The 25822-nt window shown below is 45.5% G+C and overlaps 1 protein-coding gene across 2 annotated transcripts in view; it reads right to left on the bottom strand.

The window, feature by feature from the left end:
• IL34 (interleukin 34) overlaps positions 1-22988 on the bottom strand; it is a 48871-nt gene extending 25883 nt beyond the window's left edge. For both annotated transcript variants that reach the window (XM_075325335.1, XM_075325336.1), the window contains exon 1: positions 22898-22988. The gene's annotated coding sequence lies outside the window, so the exon portion shown is untranslated. The remainder of the gene's footprint in view (positions 1-22897) is intronic.
• Between the last annotated feature and the right edge of the window lie 2834 nt (positions 22989-25822).

Below are 25822 nucleotides of genomic sequence, written 5' to 3'. Positions count from 1 at the left end.
TGGCTGCATCATGCTATGGGGGCAGGGACAGGACGACTGGCTGCAATTGAAGGAAAGATGAATGCGGCCAAGTACAGAGATATCCTGGAAGAAAACCTCCTCCAGATGCTCTGGACCTCAGACTTGGCCGAAGGTTCATCTTCCAACAAGACAATGACCCTAAGCACACAGCTAAAATAACAAAGGAGCGGCTTCAGAACAACTCTGTGACCGGCCCAGCCAGAGCCCTGACCTAAACCCAACTGAGCATCTCTGGAGAGGCCTGAAAATGGCGTCCACCAATGTTCACCATCCAACCTGACGAAACTGGAGAGGATCTGCAAGGAAGAATGGCCGAGGATCCCCAAATCCAGGATCCCAAGAAAACTCATGGCTGTACTAGCTCAAAAGGGAGGCGTCTACTCAATACTGAGCAAAGGGGCTGAATACTTATGACCATGTGATATACTGAGCAAAGGGGCTGAATACTTATGACCATGTGTTATACTGAGCAAAGGGGCTGAATACTTATGACCATGTGATATACTGTGCAAAGGGGTTGAATACTTATGACCATGTGATATACTGAGCAAAGGGGTTGAATACTTATGACCATGTGATATACTGAGCAAAGGGGCTGAATACGTATGACCATGTGTTATACTGAGCAAAGGGGCTGAATACGTATGACCATGTGTTATACTGAGCAAAGGGACCGAATACTTATGACCATGTGTTATACTAAGCAAAGGGGCTGAATACTTATGACCATGTGTTATACTAAGCAAAGGGACTGAATACTTATGACCATGTGATATTTCAGATTTTCCTGTTTAATAAATTTACAAAAATTTCTACATTTATGTTTTTTTTTTCTGTCAAGATGGGGGATGGGGGGTGCAGAGTGCACAATAATGAGAATTTACCAAATGGCTGCAATGAAACAAAGAGGGAAAAATGTAAAGGGGTGTGAATACTTCCCGTACCCCCTGTATATAATTATATACAGGAGATGCCCAGGTTATACCGGCTGTACATATATAATTATATACAGGAGATGCGTGGGTTATACCGGCTGTACATATATAATTATATACAGGAGATACCCAGGTTATACCGGCTGTACATATATAATTATATACAGGAGATGCCCGGGTTATACTGGCTGTACATATATAATTATATACAGGAGATGCCCAGGTTATACCGTCTGTACATATATAATTATATACAGGAGATGCCCAGGTTATACCGGCTGTACATATATAATTATATACAGGAGATGCCCAGGTTATACCGGCTGTACATATATAATTATATACAGGAGATGCCAGGTTATACCGGCTGTGCATATATAATTATATACAGGAGATGTCCGGGTTATACCGGCTGTACATATATAATTATATACAGGAGATGCCCAGGTTATACCGGCTGTACATATATAATTATATACAGGAGATGCCCGGGTTATACTGGCTGTACATATATAATTATATACAGGAGATGCCCAGGTTATACCGTCTGTACATATATAATTATATACAGGAGATGCCCAGGTTATACCGGCTGTACATATATAATTATATACAGGAGATGCCCAGGTTATACCGGCTGTACATATATAATTATATACAGGAGATGCCAGGTTATACCGGCTGTGCATATATAATTATATACAGGAGATGTCCAGGTTATACCGGCTGTACATATATAATTATATACAGGAGATGCCCGGGTTATACTGGCTGTACATATATAATTATATACAGGAGATGCCCAGGTTATACCGGCTGTACATATATAATTATATACAGGAGATGCCCAGGTTATACCGGCTGTACATATATAATTATATACAGGAGATGCCCAGGTTATAGCAGCTGTACATATATAATTATATACAGGAGATGCCCAGGTTATACCGGCTGTACATATATAATTATATACAGGAGATGCCCGGGTTATACCAGCTGTACATATATAATTATATACAGGAGATGCCCGGGTTATACCGGCTGTACATATATAATTATATACAGGAGATGCCCAGGTTATACCGGCTGTACATATATAATTATATACAGGAGATGCCCAGGTTATACCAGCTGTACATATATAATTATATACAGGAGATGCCCAGGTTATACCGGCTGTACATATATAATTATATACAGGAGATGCCCAGGTTATACCGGCTGTACATATATAATTATATACAGGAGATGCCCAGGTTATACCGGCTGTACATATATAATTATATACAGGAGATGCCCAGGTTATACCGGCTGTACATATATAATTATATACAGGAGATGCCCAGGTTATACCGGCTGTACATATATAATTATATACAGGAGATGCCCAGGTTATACCGGCTGTACATATATAATTATATACAGGAGATGCCCAGGTTATACCGGCTGTACATATATAATTATATACAGGAGATGCCCAGGTTATACCGGCTGTACATATATAATTATATACAGGAGATTCCCAGGTTATACCGGCTGTACATATATAATTATATACAGGAGATGCCCAGGTTATACCGGACGTACATATATAATTATATACAGGAGATGCCCAGGTTATACCAGCTGTACATATATAATTATATACAGGAGATGCCCAGGTTATACCGGCTGTACATATATAATTATATACAGGAGATGCCCAGGTTATACCGGCTGTACATATATAATTATATACAGGAGATGCCCAGGTTATACCAGCTGTACATATATAATTATATACAGGAGATGCCCAGGTTATACCGGCTGTACATATATAATTATATACAGGAGATGTCCAGGTTATACCAGCTGTACATATATAATTATATACAGGAGATGCCCAGGTTATACCAGCTGTACATATATAATTATATACAGGACATGCTCAGGTTATACCGGCTGTACATATATAATTATATACAGGAGATGTCCAGGTTATACCGGCTGTACATATATAATTATATACAGGACATGCTCAGGTTATACCGACTGTACATATATAATTATATACAGGAGATGCCCAGGTTATACCAGCTGTACATATGTAATTATATACAGGAGATGTCCAGGTTATACCGGCTGTATATATATATAATTATATACAGGAGATGCCCAGGTTATACCGGCTGTACATATATAATTATATACAGGAGATATCCAGGTTATACCGGCTGTACATATATAATTATATACAGGAGATGCCCAGGTTATACCGGCTGTACATATATAATTATATAAAGGAGATGTCCAGGTTATACTGGCTGTACATATATAATTATATACAGGAGATGTCCAGGTTATACCAGCTGTACATATATAATTATATACAGGCGATGCTCAGGTTATACCAGCTGTACATATATAATTATATACAGGAGATGCCCAGGTTATATCGGCTGTACATATATAATTATATACAGGAGATGCCCAGGTTATACCGGCTGTACATATATAATTATATACAGGAGATGCCCAGGTTATACCGGCTGTACATATATAATTATATACAGGAGATGCCCAGGTTATACCGGCTGTACATATATAATTATATAAAGGAGATGTCCAGGTTATACCGGCTGTACATATATAATTATATACAGGAGATGTCCAGGTTATACCAGCTGTACATATATAATTATATACAGGCGATGCTCAGGTTATACCAGCTGTACATATATAATTATATACAAGAGATGCTGTGAGGCAAACCCTGGGATATGAAGATGAATTATGACTTCCAGTCATAATCGCTCTCATCACTCCCTGGCAGTGCCCCCTCCCTTCTTGTTCTCAGATGTCCAGCATCTGTGAAGGTGTCACATCCCAGCAACACATCCCATGGCCATCTCCTGTGATATGGAGATTAGGTGATGTGGGAACAATGGACACAGGATGACTCCCTGCCGTGACCCTGTAGTAGGGGCTGCTATCTAGTTAGCAAGCTTGGAAGTATCCAGACAGAACGACTCCAGTAAAAAATGGTTCATATCTCGCAAGCCATATTTCCGATAAATATGGCAACCATAAAAATGGTGTCTCCGCATGCGGACGATGCTGGCACACCCTTTTTATGGGAGCAGGACCTGGGGAAATACCCCAGGCGTGATATCAGCCAATGGGGAACTAGTAGACAAGTCATGAGTCCTCTCGTTCTGTAGCTAAATTCATAGCTGTCACAATGAGAGCGTTGGCGTCCGCCTACGACGCTCCCAGGCCAAGTTATGGCCATATTCCATGTTGTGGATTTTGTCCATAACTCCAGCCAGGGGTGGAGCAGTGCTCCCTCTGAGGTCACTAAGGTAGGAGGGGACCTGGATTTGCCCAGGTTGATAACCCTACTTCGGCCATTTTCCAGGGTTCTTTTGCTCGGGGGCCTGGTTGGGAAAGACCTGTGAGGGAGTTCCTGGAAACCTGGTCTACAGCGCCCCCCTGTGGCCAGACGCACAAGGTAACTGCTGGAACTGTGTATGCCTGTTTGTAACCCATGCTTTGATTGTAACTGTACTCTGACATATGTATATTCTGTAGATTCCCTATTGTATATATTGTAGTTTCTAGTGTGCTTTAGGCTGATTAAATTATATAATTAATCTTGGGCTGTTCTGTTATCTCGATCTTGAATCCCACGTCTGTGTGTTCGGCTAATAGTTACCGTAAAGCGGTTGGTGGCAGCGAGTTGTGCCAAGGATTATTGTGGGGAGGCCAGTGAGATTCGGGGAGATTTTATATATTCCGCCCGCGGAGGTCGGGGGAATATATACCTTACTCTCACCGGGGACCCTTCAATAATCGGCATAAGTAGTATAGCGGCCTCCTTGCTTATTGTCGGGCAATTCCATAATTGGCCTGACTATAAGAGGGGCGCTAGAGAGCGCGTCACGTGCTCTGTCTGTCGGTCGGGAGGTATAAAGGAGGGGTGACCCCCACTTGTTACCCCCCGATTGTGACGTACTGGTAGCCAGCGCGGGGGATTTCTGAGTGACCCCCCCCGGTGGTTCGTGACATATTGGTGGCATAGCGGTGGGATCGAGATAATAGTGTGTGTGAGTGTGAGACCCATACTCCCAGACACTAAAGACTGCCTGCAGCAGCTGTGGCTGCTGGGGTCTTCAGACTAGCTCAACACTAGAGTGTCAGAGTGCAGATACTGTAAGGTGTGTGGGTGCATCAGGTGGCAGTTCTGTGTCAGTGACCAAAGTCTGCAAGAATGGCTGATGGCACCAGGAGCAAAGCCAAAGGAAGGGCCGATGCTCAGGCCAGAGACGATGAGGAGGTTGTCCACGAGCCCTCCAAGAGCCCGACGCCAGAGAACAGCTCTGCAGAGGACATTGCACAACCTGGCACTGCTGGACAAGATGAGGAGGAGCTCGCCCAAGGGTCCTCAACGAGCCAGATGCCAGTCCTCAGCTCTGAAATGGACAGTGAATCACCTGGCTCTGCAGCGTGCCGCAGATCACCACTTGCCAATCCCTCCGGCCTGAGAGGTGCAGAGGCCCTCCTTCAAGCTGCCTTGGCCAGGCTTATGGCTGGAGACCGGGATACCTACGAGATACTCATGGCCGAGCGTGAGCGACAGGCAGCGCGTGACGCTGAGGCTGCGGAGCGGCAAGCAGCGCGTGACGCTGAGGCTGCGGAACGGCAGGCAGCGCGTGAAGAGCGAGAGCGACAGGCAGACCGTGACTACCAGCTGCAGCTAGCTCAGCTCCGGCCCTCATCAGCCACATGTGACCTTCAAAACACCAAACTTCCAAAGGTCCGTGTTGAGGACTTCCCAGTGCTGGAGAAGGATGGAGACTTGGACTCTTTCCTGACTGCTTTTGAACGGACTTGCTTGCAGCACCATCTGGACAAGGATCAGTGGGCCAAATACCTGACCCCCCGTCTAAGGGGTAAGGCCCTGGATATCCTTGGGGACTTGCCTGCTGAGGCAGATCAGGGCTACGACACCATCAAGCGGGCCCTGATCCAACAGTACAACCTCACTCCAGAGTCCTACCGCAAGAAGTTCCGGACCCTGCAAAAGGGACCAAAGGACTCCTGGGCTGACCACCGGCGGGCACTTGCCCGAGCTGCCGACCACTGGACCCAAGGCCTGCAGCTTTCCACCGGACCGGAGATCCTGGACTTGTTCATCACGGAGCAACTCTTGTGGAACTGCCCTGAGGATCTCCGCCAGTTCATCCGAGACCAGAAGCCAAAGGGGTCCACGGCTACAGCTGCCCTGGCCGATGACTACACCAACAATCGGGCTCCTGAGGCCAGGAGAGCAGCCACCAGCAGCACCTGGAGAGGGGGTAAGATGAACTCTGCGACTGCCCCACCTGCCCCTAGACTGCAGGGGGTGTCCCCCTCAACTCCCCTCTCCAGGCCCGTGGCAGAACCAAGACGGTGCCACCAGTGCAACCTACCTGGACACTTCAAGGCCATGTGCCCTCAGCGTCCCAAGGCCCCGGCTCCGTCCCAAGGGCCGCCCAAGGTGTATTGTGTGGGTGGGGGTGGTGGTAGGTCCCTGGACAGCTTCCAACCTGTCACCGTCGGCCGGTCTGTGACCATAGGACTGCGAGACAGCGCCTCGGAGGTGACTCTGGTGCGGCCTGACATGGTGTCCCCCCAAGACTTGATCCCGGGAAAAACCCTCGCTGTCTCCGGGATTGGAGGCATTGACCCGGCGCTGCCTGTTGCTGACATTTATGTGGACTGGGGCGCAGGGCGAGGGGTGAGGGAGGTGGGGGTAACTGATCGGATCCCTGCAAACGTGCTACTTGGGACAGATTTGGGGCAGATAACCTCCCAGTTTGGGCCCCCCCCAAGGGCTGAACCTTCAGCCCGTACTGACATGACTCCTAACAATGTTAATGTGTTCTCTATGAATGATGTAAGGGAGGAGGGAGTGAACTCTGATATTTCTGCTTGCACAGACACCATAGACACACACTCAGCTGCAGCTGTGACAGGGGAGGGGGTCAGAGAAAGGTGTGACAATGCCTCTACAAGTGATCAGCCAGTGAGCTGGGATCTGTTGCCCTCTGCAGGGATAAGCAGAGAGCAGGGTGCTGCAGGGGGAGGACCAGTGTGTGGGGTGGGGGCTACCACAGCAAATGTGGGGTCCCCAGAGATTTCACAGCGGGGTTCTGTTGCTGCAGGAGGGGAACAGGCAGGTGAGATTGGGGCCGGTCCAGGAGCGGAAGTGCTCCCAGGTAAGATCTCGGTGCAGGGTTCCCCCACAACCGGGGTGTTAGGAAGCCAGGTAGGTCTGCCTGAACCGGCGACTTGGTCAGGAACGGAGGAGGAGCAGGCACGACCCACGGTCGCAGCGGCTGTGGCCGCTGTCACCCGCAGTGGGAGTGCTGGAAGCCAAGGGGCCTCCCGGAGGTCCGATAGCTCTTCCCCTTCTGACCAAGTGGCAGCCGAGTCAGGTGGGGGCCAGGACACAGGTCCCGGGGTACTGACTGAAGATGTGACAGTCTCGTCGATTCTGGCCACATCTAGTCAGGGGTTTCAGGCAGCGTTAGAAGCTGACGACAGCCTGAAAGCTCTTAAGGAGCAGGCGGCACAGCCTCCCTCGGACTCGGACCCGGAGCGAGTGGTCTGGGACCAAGGACGGCTGTACCGGGCCACGGTCCAGCAGGGTTCACCGGAGGCGTGGCCCAGGGACCGACAGTTGGTGGTACCCTATCCGTTCCGGACGGAGTTGTTGCGGATCGCACATGAGATTCCGATGGCCGGACACCTAGGGATCGCTAAGACCAAGGCCAGGTTAAACCAGCATTTCTACTGGCCAAAAATGGGGGCCGATGTGGCTGCCTACTGCCGTTCGTGTGAAACCTGTCAGAGAGTGGGGAAGGCGGGGCCACACCCCAAAGCCCCACTAGTATCTCTGCCAATCATCGATGAGCCTTTCAGGAGGGTGGCTGTGGATCTGGTCAGCCCGCTGGCCATCCCCAGCAGCTCCGGGAAACGCTTCATACTGACGGTAGTGGACTATGCCACCCGGTACCCAGAAGCAGTGGCCTTGTCGTCCATTCGGGCTGACAAGGTGGCCACCGCATTGCTGGAGATTTTCTCCCGAGTGGGTTTTCCCCAGGAAATGCTCACTGACCGGGGGACCCAATTCATGTCCCAGCTGATGGAGGCCCTCTGTAAGCAAGTCCAGGTGCGACATCTGGTGGCCAGCCCGTACCATCCACAGACTAATGGCCTGTGCGAGCGGTTTAATGGCACCTTAAAGCAGATGCTTAAGATGTTGGTCGACTCCCATGGGCGTGACTGGGAGCGGTATCTCCCACACCTGTTATTTGCTTACCGGGAGGTTCCACAGGCCTCAACAGGATTCTCACCGTTTGAGCTCCTGTACGGGCGACGTGTGCGGGGCCCCCTGGCTCTGGTGAAAGAGGCTTGGGAAGGGGATTTGGCCACCCCTGGAGTGTCGGTTATCGAGTATGTCATGCGCTTCCGGGACAAAATGCAGGCCTTGACGCAACTGGTACACGACAATATGGCTCAAGCCCAGGCCGATCAGAAGCGTTGGTACGACCAGAACGCTTGTGAGAGGACCTACCAAGTGGGTCAAAAGGTGTGGGTACTGGTCCCCGTACCACAGGACAAGCTTCAGGCAGCCTGGGAAGGCCCATACCTCGTGTACCAGCAGCTCAACCCTGTGACGTACCTGGTCACCCTGGACCCTGCCCGTGGAAGGCGGAAGCCCTTCCATGTGAACATGATGAAGGCACATCATGAGCGGGAGGCATGTGCGCTCTCCGTGTGCAACCTGCCCGAGGAGGGAGAAGCGGAGACCCTCTTGGATATGCTAGCCCAGGTTAGGGCAGGCGGATCCATTGAGGATGTGGAGGTTGGCCACCAGCTCTTGGAGGACCAACGGTCCCAGCTGTGGGCCACCCTACACCCCTTCCGGGGGTTGTTTACCAACCAGCCCGGAAGGACTAACTTGGCTGTCCATCACGTGGACACTGGGGATCATCCCCCGATCCGGCGTTCAGCATATCGGGTCTCCCTGGAGGTGCAGCAACACATGCGCCAGGAGATTGACGAGATGCTGAAGCTGGGGGTGATCCAGGCATCCAACAGCGCTTGGGCCTCGCCTGTAGTCCTCGTCCCTAAGAAGGACCGAACCACTCGGTTCTGCGTGGACTACAGGGGGCTCAATGCTGTCACGGTCGCCGATGCGTACCCAATGCCACGCATCGATGACCTGCTCGATCAGTTGGCCGGGGCTCAGTACCTGACCATCATGGATCTGAGCCGGGGATATTGGCAGATCCCCCTGACTCGCAAGGCCAGGGAACGCTCTGCCTTTATTACCCCATTTGGACTGTACGAGTCCACGGTGATGCCATTCGGGATGAGGAATGCCCCTGCCACTTTCCAGCGGATGGTCAACACCCTGCTCAAGGGACTTGAAGGGTACGCGGCCGCGTACCTGGATGACATTGCCGTCTTCAGTCCCACCTGGGAAGATCACCTAGAGCATCTAGCACAGGTGCTCAGGCGGATCCACCAGGCAGGTTTGACCATCAAGCCGGGAAAGTGTCAGCTGGCCATGAGCGAGGTCCAGTACCTCGGTCACCGGGTAGGCGGGAGAACACTGAAGCCCGAGCCTGAGAAAGTGGAAGCCATCGCATCCTGGCCCACCCCCAGGACCAAGAAGCAGGTGATGTCCTTCTTGGGGACCGCTGGGTACTATAGGAGGTTTGTTCCATGCTATAGTAGCCTGGCAAAGCCCTTGACGGACCTCACCAAGAAGAAGCTGCCCTCTGCAGTCGATTGGACAATGGACTGCGAGACAGCCTTCCGGGCCCTAAAGGACGCCCTGTCCAGCCCGCCCGTGCTACAGGCAGCCGACTTCACGCGGCCGTTTGTAGTACAGACCGACGCCAGTGACTTCGGCCTCGGTGCGGTGCTCAGCCAGGTGGACTCTGCGAGCCAAGAGCACCCAGTCTTGTACCTGAGCAGGAAGCTGTTACCACGGGAAGTGGCCTATTCCACGATGGAAAAGGAGTGCCTGGCCATAGTGTGGGCCCTGCAGCGTCTGCAACCCTATCTATACGGGCGCCACTTCATCGTGGAGACGGACCACAATCCCCTCAGCTGGTTGCACACCGTCTCTGGGACGAATGGGCGATTGTTGCGATGGAGCCTTGCGCTCCAGCAATACAACTTCACCATTCGCCACAAAAGGGGCCGGGACCACGGTAACGCAGACGGGCTGTCCCGACAAGGAGAGGTCGCGGACGGGCGCACGGGGGAACACCGGAGTGTGCTGCCCCCTAGCGCCCTCAAAAGGGGGGAGGTGTGAGGCAAACCCTGGGATATGAAGATGAATTATGACTTCCAGTCATAATCGCTCTCATCACTCCATGGCAGTGCCCCCTCCCTTCTTGTTCTCAGATGTCCAGCATCTGTGAAGGTGTCACATCCCAGCAACACATCCCATGGCCATCTCCTGTGATATGGAGATTAGGTGATGTGGGAACAATGGACACAGGATGACTCCCTGCCGTGACCCTGTAGTAGGGGCTGCTATCTAGTTAGCAAGCTTGGAAGTATCCAGACAGGACGACTCCAGTAAAAAATGGTTCATATCTCGCAAGCCATATTTCCGATAAATATGGCAACCATAAAAATGGTGTCTCCGCATGCGGACGATGCTGGCACACCCTTTTTATGGGAGCAGGACCTGGGGAAATACCCCAGGCGTGATATCAGCCAATGGGGAACTAGTAGACAAGTCATGAGTCCTCTCGTTCTGTAGCTAAATTCATAGCTGTCACAATGAGAGCGTTGGCGTCCGCCTACGACGCTCCCAGGCCAAGTTATGGCCATATTCCATGTTGTGGATTTTGTCCATAACTCCAGCCAGGGGTGGAGCAGTGCTCCCTCTGAGGTCACTAAGGTAGGAGGGGACCTGGATTTGCCCAGGTTGATAACCCTACTTCGGCCATTTTCCAGTGTTCTTTTGCTCGGGGGCCTGGTTGGGAAAGACCTGTGAGGGAGTTCCTGGAAACCTGGTCTACAGCGCCCCCCTGTGGCCAGACGCACAAGGTAACTGCTGGAACTGTGTATGCCTGTTTGTAACCCATGCTTTGCTTGTAACTGTACTCTGACATATGTATATTCTGTAGATTCCCTATTGTATATATTGTAGTTTCTAGTGTGGCTTTAGGCCGATTAAATTATATAATTAATCTTGGGCTGTTCTGTTATCTCGATCTTGAATCCCACGTCTGTGTGTTCGGCTAATAGTTACCGTGAAGCGGTTGGTGGCAGCGAGTTGTGCCAAGGATTATTGTGGGGAAGCCAGTGAGATTCGGGGAGGTTTTATATATTCCGCCCGCGGAGGTCGGGGGAATATATACCCTACTCTCACCGGGGACCCTTCAATAATCGGCATAAGTAGTATAGCGGCCTCCTTGCTTATTGTCGGGCAATTCCATAATTGGCCTGACTATAAGAGGGGCGCTAGAGAGCGCGTCACGTGCTCTGTCTGTCGGTCGGGAGGTATAAAGGAGGGGTGACCCCCACTTGTTACCCCCCGATTGTGACGTACTGGTAGCCAGCGCGGGGGATTTCTGAGTGACCCCCCCCGGTGGTTCGTGACAGATGCCCAGGTTATACCGGCTGTACATATATAATTATATACAGGAGATGCCCAGGTTATACCGGCTGTACATATATAATTATATACAGGAGATGCCCAGGTTATACCGGCTGTACATATATAATTATATACAGGAGATGTCCAGGTTATACCGGCTGTACATATATAATTATATACAGGAGATGTCCAGGTTATACCGGCTGTACATATATAATTATATACAGGAGATGTCCAGGTTATACCGGCTATACATATATAATTATATACAGGAGATATCCAGGTTATACCGGCTGTACATATATAATTATATACAGGAGATGTCCAGGTTATACCGGCTGTATATATATAATTATATACAGGAGATGCCCAGGTTATACCGGCTGTACATATATAATTATATACAGGAGATGCCCAGGTTATACCAGCTGTACATATATAATTATATACAGGAGATGTCCAGGATATACCAGCTGTACATATATAATTATATACAGGAGATGCCCAGGTTATACCGGCTGTACATATATAATTATATACAGGAGATGCCCAGGTTATACCAGCTGTACATATATAATTATATACAGGAGATGCCCAGGTTATACCGGCTGTACATATATAATTATATACAGGAGATGCCCAGGTTATACCGGACGTACATATATAATTATATACAGGAGATGCCCAGGTTATACCAGCTGTACATATATAATTATATACAGGAGATGCCCAGGTTATACCGGCTGTACATATATAATTATATACAGGAGATGCCCGGGTTATACCGGCTGTACATATATAATTATATACAGGAGATGTCCAGGTTATACCGGCTGTACATATATAATTATATACAGGAGATGTCCAGGTTATACCGGCTGTACATATATAATTATATACAGGACATGCTCAGGTTATACCGACTGTACATATATAATTATATACAGGAGATGCCCAGGTTATACCAGCTGTACATATGTAATTATATACAGGAGATGTCCAGGTTATACCGGCTGTATATATATATAATTATATACAGGAGATGCCCAGGTTATACCGGCTGTACATATATAATTATATACAGGAGATATCCAGGTTATACCGGCTGTACATATATAATTATATACAGGAGATGCCCAGGTTATACCGGCTGTACATATATAATTATATAAAGGAGATGTCCAGGTTATACCGGCTGTACATATATAATTATATACAGGAGATGTCCAGGTTATACCAGCTGTACATATATAATTATATACAGGCGATGCTCAGGTTATACCAGCTGTACATATATAATTATATACAGGAGATGCCCAGGTTATACCGGCTGTACATATATAATTATATACAGGAGATGCCCAGGTTATACCGGCTGTACATATATAATTATATACAGGAGATGCCCAGGTTATACCGGCTGTACATATATAATTATATACAGGAGATGTCCAGGTTATACCGGCTGTACATATATAATTATATACAGGAGATGTCCAGGTTATACCGGCTGTACATATATAATTATATACAGGAGATGTCCAGGTTATACCGGCTATACATATATAATTATATACAGGAGATATCCAGGTTATACCGGCTGTACATATATAATTATATACAGGAGATGTCCAGGTTATACCGGCTGTACATATATAATTATATACAGGAGATGCCCAGGTTATACCGGCTGTACATATATAATTATATACAGGAGATGCCCAGGTTATACCAGCTGTACATATATAATTATATACAGGAGATGTCCAGGATATACCAGCTGTACATATATAATTATATACAGGAGATGCCCAGGTTATACCGGCTGTACATATATAATTATATACAGGAGATGCCCAGGTTATACCAGCTGTACATATATAATTATATACAGGAGATGCCCAGGTTATACCGGCTGTACATATATAATTATATACAGGAGATGCCCAGGTTATACCGGCTGTACATATATAATTATATACAGGAGATGCCCAGGTTATACCGGACGTACATATATAATTATATACAGGAGATGCCCAGGTTATACCAGCTGTACATATATAATTATATACAGGAGATGCCCAGGTTATACCGGCTGTACATATATAATTATATACAGGAGATGTCCAGGTTATACCGGCTGTACATATATAATTATATACAGGAGATGCCCAGGTTATACCAGCTGTACATATATAATTATATACAGGAGATGTCCAGGTTATACCGGCTGTACATATATAATTATATACAGGACATGCTCAGGTTATACCGACTGTACATATATAATTATATACAGGAGATGCCCAGGTTATACCAGCTGTACATATGTAATTATATACAGGAGATGTCCAGGTTATACCGGCTGTATATATATATAATTATATACAGGAGATGCCCAGGTTATACCGGCTGTACATATATAATTATATACAGGAGATATCCAGGTTATACCGGCTGTACATATATAATTATATACAGGAGATGCCCAGGTTATACCGGCTGTACATATATAATTATATAAAGGAGATGTCCAGGTTATACCGGCTGTACATATATAATTATATACAGGAGATGTCCAGGTTATACCAGCTGTACATATATAATTATATACAGGCGATGCTCAGGTTATACCAGCTGTACATATATAATTATATACAGGAGATGCCCAGGTTATACCGGCTGTACATATATAATTATATACAGGAGATGCCCAGGTTATACCGGCTGTACATATATAATTATATACAGGAGATGCCCAGGTTATACCGGCTGTACATATATAATTATATACAGGAGATGCCCAGGTTATACCGGCTGTACATATATAATTATATAAAGGAGATGTCCAGGTTATACCGGCTGTACATATATAATTATATACAGGAGATGTCCAGGTTATACCGGCTGTACATATATAATTATATACAGGCGATGCTCAGGTTATACCAGCTGTACATATATAATTATATACAGGAGATGCCCGGGTTATACCGGCTGTACATATATAATTATATACAGGAGATGCCCGGGTTATACCGGCTGTACATATATAATTATATACAGGAGATGCCCAGGTTATACCGGCTGTACATATATAATTATATACAGGAGATGCCCAGGTTATACCGGCTGTACATATATAATTATATACAGGAGATGCCCAGGTTATACCGGCTGTACATATATAATTATATACAGGAGATGTCCAGGTTATACCAGCTGTACATATATAATTATATACAGGCGATGCTCAGGTTATACCAGCTGTACATATATAATTATATACAGGAGATGCCCAGGTTATACCGGCTGTACATATATAATTATATACAGGAGATGCCCAGGTTATACCGGCTGTACATATATAATTATATACAGGAGATGCCCAGGTTATACCGGCTGTACATATATAATTATATACAGGAGATGCCCAGGTTATACCGGCTGTACATATATAATTATATAAAGGAGATGTCCAGGTTATACCGGCTGTACATATATAATTATATACAGGAGATGTCCAGGTTATACCGGCTGTACATATATAATTATATACAGGCGATGCTCAGGTTATACCAGCTGTACATATATAATTATATACAGGAGATGCCCGGGTTATACCGGCTGTACATATATAATTATATACAGGAGATGCCCGGGTTATACCGGCTGTACATATATAATTATATACAGGAGATGCCCAGGTTATACCGGCTGTACATATATAATTATATACAGGAGATGCCCAGGTTATACCGGCTGTACATATATAATTATATACAGGAGATGCCCAGGTTATACCGGCTGTACATATATAATTATATACAGGAGATGTCCAGGTTATACCGGCTGTACATATATAATTATATACAGGAGATGTCCAGGTTATACCGGCTGTACATATATAATTATATACAGGAGATGTCCAGGTTATACCGGCTATACATATATAATTATATACAGGAGATATCCAGGTTATACCGGCTGTACATATATAATTATATACAGGAGATGTCCAGGTTATACCGGCTGTATATATATATAATTATATACAGGAGATGCCCAGGTTATACCGGCTGTACATATATAATTATATACAGGAAATGCCCAGGTTATACCAGCTGTACATATATAATTATATACAGGAGATGTCCAGGATATACCAGCTGTACATATATAATTATATACAGGAGATGCCCAGGTTATACCGGCTGTACATATATAATTATATACAGGAGATGCCAGGTTATACCGGCTGTGCATATATAATTATATACAGGAGATGTCCAGGTTATACCGGCTGTACATATATAATTATATACAGGAGATGCCCGGGTTATACTGGCTGTACATATATAATTATATACAGGAGATGCCCAGGTTATACCGGCTGTACATATATAATTATATACAGGAGATGCCCAGGTTATACCGGCTGTACATATATAATTATATACAGGAGATGCCCAGGTTATAGCAGCTGTACATATATAATTATATACAGGAGATGCCCAGGTTATACCGGCTGTACATATATAATTATATACAGGAGATACCCGGGTTATACCGGCTGTACATATATAATTATATACAGGAGATGCCCAGGTTATACCGGCTGTACATATATAATTATATACAGGAGATGCCCGGGTTATACCAGCTGTACATATATAATTATATACAGGAGATGCCCGGGTTATACCGGCTGTACATATATAATTATATACAGGAGATGCCCAGGTTATACCGGCTGTACATATATAATTAATTACAGGAGATGCCCAGGTTATACCGGCTGTACATATATAATTATATACAGGAGATGCCAGGTTATACCGGCTGTGCATATATAATTATATACAGGAGATGTCCAGGTTATACCGGCTGTACATATATAATTATATACAGGAGATGCCCGGGTTATACTGGCTGTACATATATAATTATATACAGGAGATGCCCAGGTTATACCGGCTGTACATATATAATTATATACAGGAGATGCCCAGGTTATACCGGCTGTACATATATAATTATATACAGGAGATGCCCAGGTTATAGCAGCTGTACATATATAATTATATACAGGAGATGCCCAGGTTATACCGGCTGTACATATATAATTATATACAGGAGATACCCGGGTTATACCGGCTGTACATATATAATTATATACAGGAGATGCCCAGGTTATACCGGCTGTACATATATAATTATATACAGGAGATGCCCGGGTTATACCGGCTGTACATATATAATTATATACAGGAGATGCCCGGGTTATACCGGCTGTACATATATAATTATATACAGGAGATGCCCGGGTTATACCGGCTGTACATATATAATTAAATACAGGAGATGCCCAGGTTATACCAGCTGTACATATATAATTATATACAGGAGATGCCCAGGTTATACCGGCTGTACATATATAATTATATACAGGAGATGCCCAGGTTATACCGGCTGTACATATATAATTATATACAGGAGATGCCCAGGTTATACCAGCTGTACATATATAATTATATACAGGAGATGCCCAGGTTATACCGGCTGTACATATATAATTATATACAGGAGATGCCCAGGTTATACCGGCTGTACATATATAATTATATACAGGAGATGTCCAGGTTATACCAGCTGTACATATATAATTATATACAGGAGATGCCCAGGTTATACCAGCTGTACATATATAATTATATACAGGACATGCTCAGGTTATACCGGCTGTACATATATAATTATATACAGGAGATGTCCAGGTTATACCGGCTGTACATATATAATTATATACAGGACATGCTCAGGTTATACCGGCTGTACATATATAATTATATACAGGAGATGCCCGGGTTATACCGACTTTACATATATAATTATATACAGGAGATGCCCAGGTTATACCAGCTGTACATATGTAATTATATACAGGAGATGTCCAGGTTATACCGGCTGTATATATATATAATTATATACAGGAGATGCCCAGGTTATACCGGCTGTACATATATAATTATATACAGGAGATATCCAGGTTATACCGGCTGTACATATATAATTATATACAGTAGATGCCCAGGTTATACCGGCTGTACATATATAATTATATACAGGAGATATCCAGGTTATACCGGCTGTACATATATAATTATATACAGGAGATGTCCAGGTTATACCGGCTGTACATATATAATTATATACAGGAGATGTCCAGGTTATACCGGCTGTACATATATAATTATATACAGGAGATGTCCAGGTTATACCGGCTGTACATATATAATTATATACAGGAGATGTCCAGGTTATACCGGCTGTACATATATAATTATATACAGGAGATGTCCAGGTTATACCGGCTATACATATATAATTATATACAGGAGATATCCAGGTTATACCGGCTGTACATATATAATTATATACAGGAGATGTCCAGGTTATACCGGCTGTATATATATAATTATATACAGGAGATGCCCAGGTTATACCGGCTGTACATATATAATTATATACAGGAGATGCCCAGGTTATACCAGCTGTACATATATAATAATATACAGGAGATGTCCAGGATATACCAGCTGTACATATATAATTATATACAGGAGATGCCCAGGTTATACCGGCTGTACATATATAATTATATACAGGAGATGCCCAGGTTATACCGGCTGCACATATATAAATTATATACAGGAGATGCCCGGGTTATACCGGCTGTACATATATAATTATATACAGGAGATGCCCAGGTTATACCGGCTGCACATATATAATTATATACAGGAGATGCCCAGGTTATACCGGCTGTACATGTATAATTATATACAGGAGATGCCCGGGTTATACCGGCTGTACATCTATAATTATATACAGGAGATGCCTGGGTTATACCGGCTGTACATATATAATTATATACAGGAGATGCCCAGGTTATACCGGCTGTATATATATAATTATATACAGGAGATTCCCAGGTTATACCGGCTGTACATATATAATTATATACAGCAGATGCCCAGGTTATACCGGCTGTACATATATAATTATATACAGGAGATGCCCAGGTTATACCGGCTGTACATATATAATTATATACAGGAGATGCCCAGGTTATACCGACTGTACATATATAATTATATACAGGAGATGTCCAGGTTATACCGGCTGTACATATATAATTATATACAGGAGATGCCCAGGTTATACCGGCTGTACATATATAATTATATACAGGAGATGCCCAGGTTATACCGGCTGTACATATATAATTATATACAGGAGATGCCCGGGTTATACCAGCTGTACATATATAATTATATACAGGAGATGCCCAGGTTATACCGGCTGTACATATATAATTATATACAGGAGATGCCCGGGTTATACCGGCTGTACATATATAATTATATACAGGAGATGCCCAGGTTATACCGGCTGTACATATATAATTATATACAGGAGATGCCCGGGTTATACCGTCTGTACATATATAATTATATACAGGAGATGCCCGGGTTATACCGGCTGTGCATATATAATTATATACATGAGATGTCCAGGTTATACCGGCTGTACATATATAATTATATACAGGAGATGCCCAGGTTATACCGGCTGTACATATATAATTATATACAGGAGATGCCCAGGTTATACCAGCTGTACATATATAATTATATACAGGAGATGCCCAGGTTATACCAGCTGTACATATATAATTATATACAGGAGATGCCCAGGTTATACCGGCTGTACATATATAATTATATACAGGAGATGCCCAGGTTATACCGGCTGTACATATATAATTATATACAGGAGATGCCCAGGTTATACCAGCTGTACATATATAATTATATACAGGAGATGCCAGGTTATACCGGCTGTACATATATAATTATATACAGGAGATGCCCAGGTTATACCAGCTGTACATATATAATTATATACAGGAGATGCCCAGGTTATACCGGCTGTACATATATAATTATATACAGGAGATGCCCAGGATATACTAGCTGTACATATATAATTATATACAGGAGATGTCCAGGTTATACCGGCTGTACATATATAATTATATACAGGAGATGCCCAGGTTATACCAGCTGTACATATATAATTATATACAGGAGATGCCCAGGTTATACCAGCTGTACATATATAATTATATACAGGAGATGTTAGGGTTATACCGGCTGTACATATATAATTATATACAGGAGATGCACAGGTTATACCGGCTGTACATATATAATTATATACAGGAGATGTTAGGGTTATACTGTCTGTACATATATAATTATATACAGGAGATGCCCAGGTTATACCGGCTGTACATATATAATTATATACAGGAAATGCCCGGGTTATACAGGCTGTACATATATAATTATATATACAGGAGATACCCGGGTTATACCAGCTGTACATATATAATTATATACAGGAGATGTTAGGGTTATACTGTCTGTACATATATAATTATATACAGGAGATGCCCAGGTTATACCAGCTGTACATATATAATTATATACAGGAAATGCCCGGGTTATACCGGCTGTACATATATAATTATATATACAGGAGATACCCGGGTTATACCAGCTGTACATATATAATTATATACAGGAGATGTTAGGGTTATACTGTCTGTACATATATAATTATATACAGGAGATGCCCAGGTTATACCGGCTGTACATATATAATTATATATACAGGAGATACCCGGGTTATACCAGCTGTACATATATAATTATATACAGGAGATGTTAGGGTTATACTGTCTGTACATATATAATTATATACAGGAGATGCCCGGGTTATACCGGCTGTACATATATAATTATATACAGGAGATGCCCAGGTTATACCAGCTGTACATATATAATTATATACAGGAGATGTTAGGGTTATACTGTCTGTACATATATAATTATATACAGGAGATGCCCAGGTTATACCGGCTGTACATATATAATTATATATACAGGAGATACCCGGGTTATACCAGCTGTACATATATAATTATATACAGGAGATGTTAGGGTTATACTGTCTGTACATATATAATTATATACAGGAGATGCCCGGGTTATACCGGCTGTACATATATAATTATATACAGGAGATGTCCAGGTTATACCGGCTGTACATATATAATTATATACAGGAGATGTCCAGGTTATACCGGCTGTACATATATAATTATATACAGGAGATGCCCGGGTTATACCGGCTGTACATATATAATTATATACAGGAAATGTCCAGGTTATACCGGCTGTACATATATAATTATATACAGGAGATGTCCAGGTTATACCGGCTGTACATATATAATTATATACAGGAGATGCCCAGGTTATACCGGCCGTACATATATAATTATATACAGGAGATGCCCAGGTTATACTGGCTGTACATATATAATTATAAACAGGAGATGTCCAGGTTATACTGGCTTTACATATATAATTATATACAGGAGATGCCCAGGTTATACCAGCTGTACATATATAATTATATACAGGAGATGCCCGGGTTATACCGGCTGTACATATATAATTATATACAGGAGATGCCCAGGTTATACCGGCTGTACATATATAATTATATACAGGAGATGTCCAGGTTATACCGGCTGTACATATATAATTATATACAGGAGATGCCCAGGTTATACCGGCTGTATATATATATAATTATATACAGGAGATGCCCGGGTTATACCGGCTGTACATATATAATTATATACAGGAGATGTCCGGGTTATACCGGCTGTACATATATAATTATATACAGGAGATGTCCGGGTTATACCGGCTGTACATATATAATTATATACAGGAGATGCCCAGGTTATACTGGCTTTACATATATAATTATATACAGGAGATGCCCAGGTTATACCAGCTGTACATATATAATTATATACAGGAGATGCCCAGGTTATACCGGCTGTACATATATAATTATATACAGGAGATGCCCAGGTTATACCAGCTGTACATATATAATTATATACAGGAGATGCCCGGGTTATACCGGCTATACATATATACACAGGAGATGCCCAGGTTATACCGGCTGTACATATATAATTATATACAGGAGATGCCCAGGTTATACCGGCTGTACATATATAATTATATACAGGAGATGCCCAGGTTATACCGGCTGTACATATATAATTATATACAGGAGATGCCCGGGTTATACCGGACGTACATATATAATTATATACAGGAGATGTCCAGGTTATACCGGCTGTACATATATAATTATATACAGGAGATGTCCAGGTTATACCGGCTGTACATATATAATTATATACAGGAGATGCCCAGGATATACTAGCTGTACATATATAATTATATACAGGAGATGCCCAGGTTATACCAGCTGTACATATATAATTATATACAGGAGATGTCCAGGTTATACCGGCTGTACATATATAATTATATACAGGAGATGCCCAGGTTATACCGGCTGTACATATATAATTATATACAGGAGATGCCCAGGTTATACCGGCTGTACATATATAATTATATACAGGAGATGTCCAGGTTATACCGGCTGTACATATATAATTATATACAGGAGATGCCCAGGTTATACCGGCTATACATATATAATTATATACAGGAGATGCCCGGGTTATACCGGCTGTACATATATAATTATATACAGGAGATGCCCAGGGTATACCGGCTGTACATATATAATTATATACAGGAGATGTCCAGGTTATACCGGCTGTACATATATAATTATATACAGGAGATGCCCAGGTTATACCAGCTGTACATATATAATTATATACAGGAGATGCCCGGGTTATACCGGCTGTACATATATAATTATATACAGGAGATGCCCAGGTTATACCGGCTGTACATATATAATTATATACAGGAGATGCCCAGGTTATACCGGCTGTACATATATAATTATATACAGGAGATGCCCAGGTTATACCGGCTGTACATATATAATTATATACAGGAGATGTCCAGGTTATACCGGCTGTACATATATAATTATATACAGGAGATGCCCAGGTTATACCGGCTGTACATATATAATTATATACAGGAGATGTCCAGCTGAGCCCCACATTACTGCCAGCCTACATGCTTTCAGGTGTTAAGGCGATACTACACCTATTTTCATGTTTAGAGCAGGTGATGTTTTACTCCCTGTTATCAGCCATTGCTTTCTATCAGAGCTAGCGGTCTGTGTTCTGTGGACTCACTGGTCAGGGTCCTCGCTGTACCCTGGGATCTCCGGTACGGCTCTGGTTGGGGTCCTCGCTGTACCTTGGGGTCTTCGGTACGGCTCTGGTTGGGATCGTCGCTGTACCCTGGGGTCCTCGCTGTACCTTGGGGTCTTCGGTACGGCTCTGGTTGGGGTCCTTGCTGTACCCTGGGGTCTCCGGTATGGCTCTGGTTGGGGTCCTTGCTGTACCCTGGAGTCTCCGGTACGGCTCTGGTTGGGGTCCTTGCTGTACCCTGGGGTCCTCGCTGTACCCTGGGGGCTCCGGTACAGCTCTGGTTGGGGTCCTCGCTGTACCCTGGGGTCCTCGCTGTACCTTGGGGTCTTCGGTACGGCTCTGGTTGGGGTCCTCGCTGTACCCTGGGGTCTCCGGTATGGCTCTGGTTGGGGTCCTTGCTGTACCCTGGAGTCTCCGGTACGGCTCTGGTTGGGGTCCTTGCTGTACCCTGGGGGCTCCGGTACAGCTCTGGTTGGGGTCCTCACTGTACCCTGGGGTCCTCGCTGTACCTTGGGGTCTTCGGTACGGCTCTGGTTGGGGTCCTCGCTGTACCCTGGGGTCTCCGGTATGGCTCTGGTTGGGGTCCTCTCTGTACCCTGGGGTCCTCGCTGTACCCTGGGGTCTCCGGTACGGCTCTGTTTGGGGTCCGCTTTGTACCCTGGGGTCTCTGGTATTGCTCTGGTTGGGGTCCTCTCTGTACCCTGGGGTCCTCACTGTACCCTGGGGTCTCCGGTACGGCTCTGGGCTCTGGTTGGGGTCCTCGCTGTACCCTGGGGTCTCCGGTACGGCTCTGGTTGGGGTCCGCGCTGTACCCTGGGGTCTCCGGTACGGCTCTGGTTGGGGTCTGCTCTGTACCCTGGGGTCTCCGGCACGGCTCTGGTTGGGGTCCTCGCTGTACCCTGGGGTCCTCGCTGTACCCTGGGGTCTCCGGTATGGCTCTGGTTGGGGTCCTTGCTGTACCCTGGGGTCCTCGCTGTACCCTGGGGGGTCTCCGGTACGGCTCTGGTTGGTGTCCGCGCTGTACCCTGGGGTCTCTGGTATGGCTCTGGTTGGGGTCCACGCTGTACCCTGGGGTCTCCGGTACGGCTCTGGTTGGGGTCCGCGCTGTACCCTGGGGTCTCCGGTACGGCTCTGGTTGGGGTCCGCGCTGTACCCTGGGGTCTCCGGTACGGCTCTGGTTGGGGTCTGCTCTGTACCCTGGGGTCTCCGGCACGGCTTTGGTTGGGGTCCTCGCTGTACCCTGGGGTCCTCGCTGTACCCTGGGGTCTCCGGTATGGCTCTGGTTGGGGTCCTTGCTGTACCCTGGGGTCCTCGCTGTACCCTGGGGGGTCTCCGGTACGGCTCTGGTTGGTGTCCGCGCTGTACCCTGGGGTCTCTGGTATGGCTCTGGTTGGGGTCCACGCTGTACCCTGGGGTCTCCGGTACGGCTCTGGTTGGGGTCCGCGCTGTACCCTGGGGTCTCCGGTACGGTTTTGGGCGTCTGGTAGGTCTGCTGTGTACGAGTTCCTGTCTGGACCAGCGTGACTGCGGGTTACATCTGGGGTCGGGGCGGCGGAGCTGCAGCTGTTCCCTCCCTCCCTTATAAGTGGCAGATGTAAAGTGCAGACTCACAGCGCACTCACAATCCCACCCAAAGCTGCGGAGTCATCCACAGCTATGCACGGGGCACTACTGCACCCATCATACACTGCACTCAGATGTACAGCAGAATAGTGAGTGCAGCTCTGGAGGTGACTGGAGAATAAGACATGATGTAACAGCAGAATAGTGAGTGCAGCTCTGGAGTATAAGACATGATGTAACAGCAGAATAGTGAGTGCAGCTCTGGAGGTGTCTGGAGGATAAGACATGATGTAACAGCAGAATAGTGAGTGCAGCTCTGGAGGATAAGACATGATGTAACAGCAGAATAGTGAGTGCAGCTCTGGAGGTGACTGGAGGATAAGACCTGATGTAACAGAAGAATAGTGAGTGCAGCTCTGGAGGTGACTGGAGGATAATACACAATGTAACAGCAGAATAGTGAGTGCAGCTCTGGAGGATGATGGCTGATTGTCAGCCTCGTTGTGCACATGTTGGGTGGAGTAGTCGGTGATGGATTGGTGGTGGATGTGTCAGTGTTATGGGTTCCCGGCAGTTACATATTCGGACAGTCAGTCATAGATACGGCTGGGACATAGTGACGACCCCCCTGCTGTGCCGAAACCTCCACCGTGATGTCACCGGCCCGGAAACCTGACTCTCCTGAGAGGTGCAGATGGAGGAGACTTTGTTGTCTGCAGATGACGCCCGTGCTGCTCACTGGAAGCTCAGCTCTGTGTAATGAGCACAATGACCACAAGACAGGCGGATGTGTTCTACTATTCTCTGGTATCAACCACAAAGAAGAAACTGACTGGAGAAGTGAGCTGGCAGTAGAGTAGTCATAAGCGGGCAGAGCTGGACAGGCAGGGACGTCGCCAGGCTCAGGAGGCAAAATTGTCAGGCAAGAGAAGGGTTAAATCACACCAGGGGGCACATAAGAATACATGAAAGCGGGGCGACTTCCGAAATGTCCCAATAGATGTGGATGCTGCGCTCCATCACGCAGAATCTCTGCCAAGACTATACTTATACAGCCGACAGCCATACAGGGGCCAGAAAGGCACAGACTATACTGGGGATACAGCCGACAGCCATACAGGGGCCAGAAAGGCACAGACTATACTGAGGATACAGCCGACAGCCATACAGGGGCCAGAAAGGCACAGACTATACTGAGGATACAGCCGACAGCCATACAGGGGCCAGAAAGGCACAAACTATACAGGGGATACAGCCGACAGCCATACAGGGGCCAGAAAGGCACAGACTATACAGGGGATACAGCCGACAGCCATACAGGGGCCAGAAAGGCACAGACTATAC

The sequence above is a fragment of the Anomaloglossus baeobatrachus genome, chromosome 10 (genome assembly GCF_048569485.1).
Source record: "Anomaloglossus baeobatrachus isolate aAnoBae1 chromosome 10, aAnoBae1.hap1, whole genome shotgun sequence".
Lineage (NCBI taxonomy): Eukaryota > Metazoa > Chordata > Amphibia > Anura > Aromobatidae > Anomaloglossus > Anomaloglossus baeobatrachus.
The sequence above is the reverse complement of the archived record's forward strand: the minus strand, read 5'-3'. Positions and strand labels throughout refer to the sequence as shown.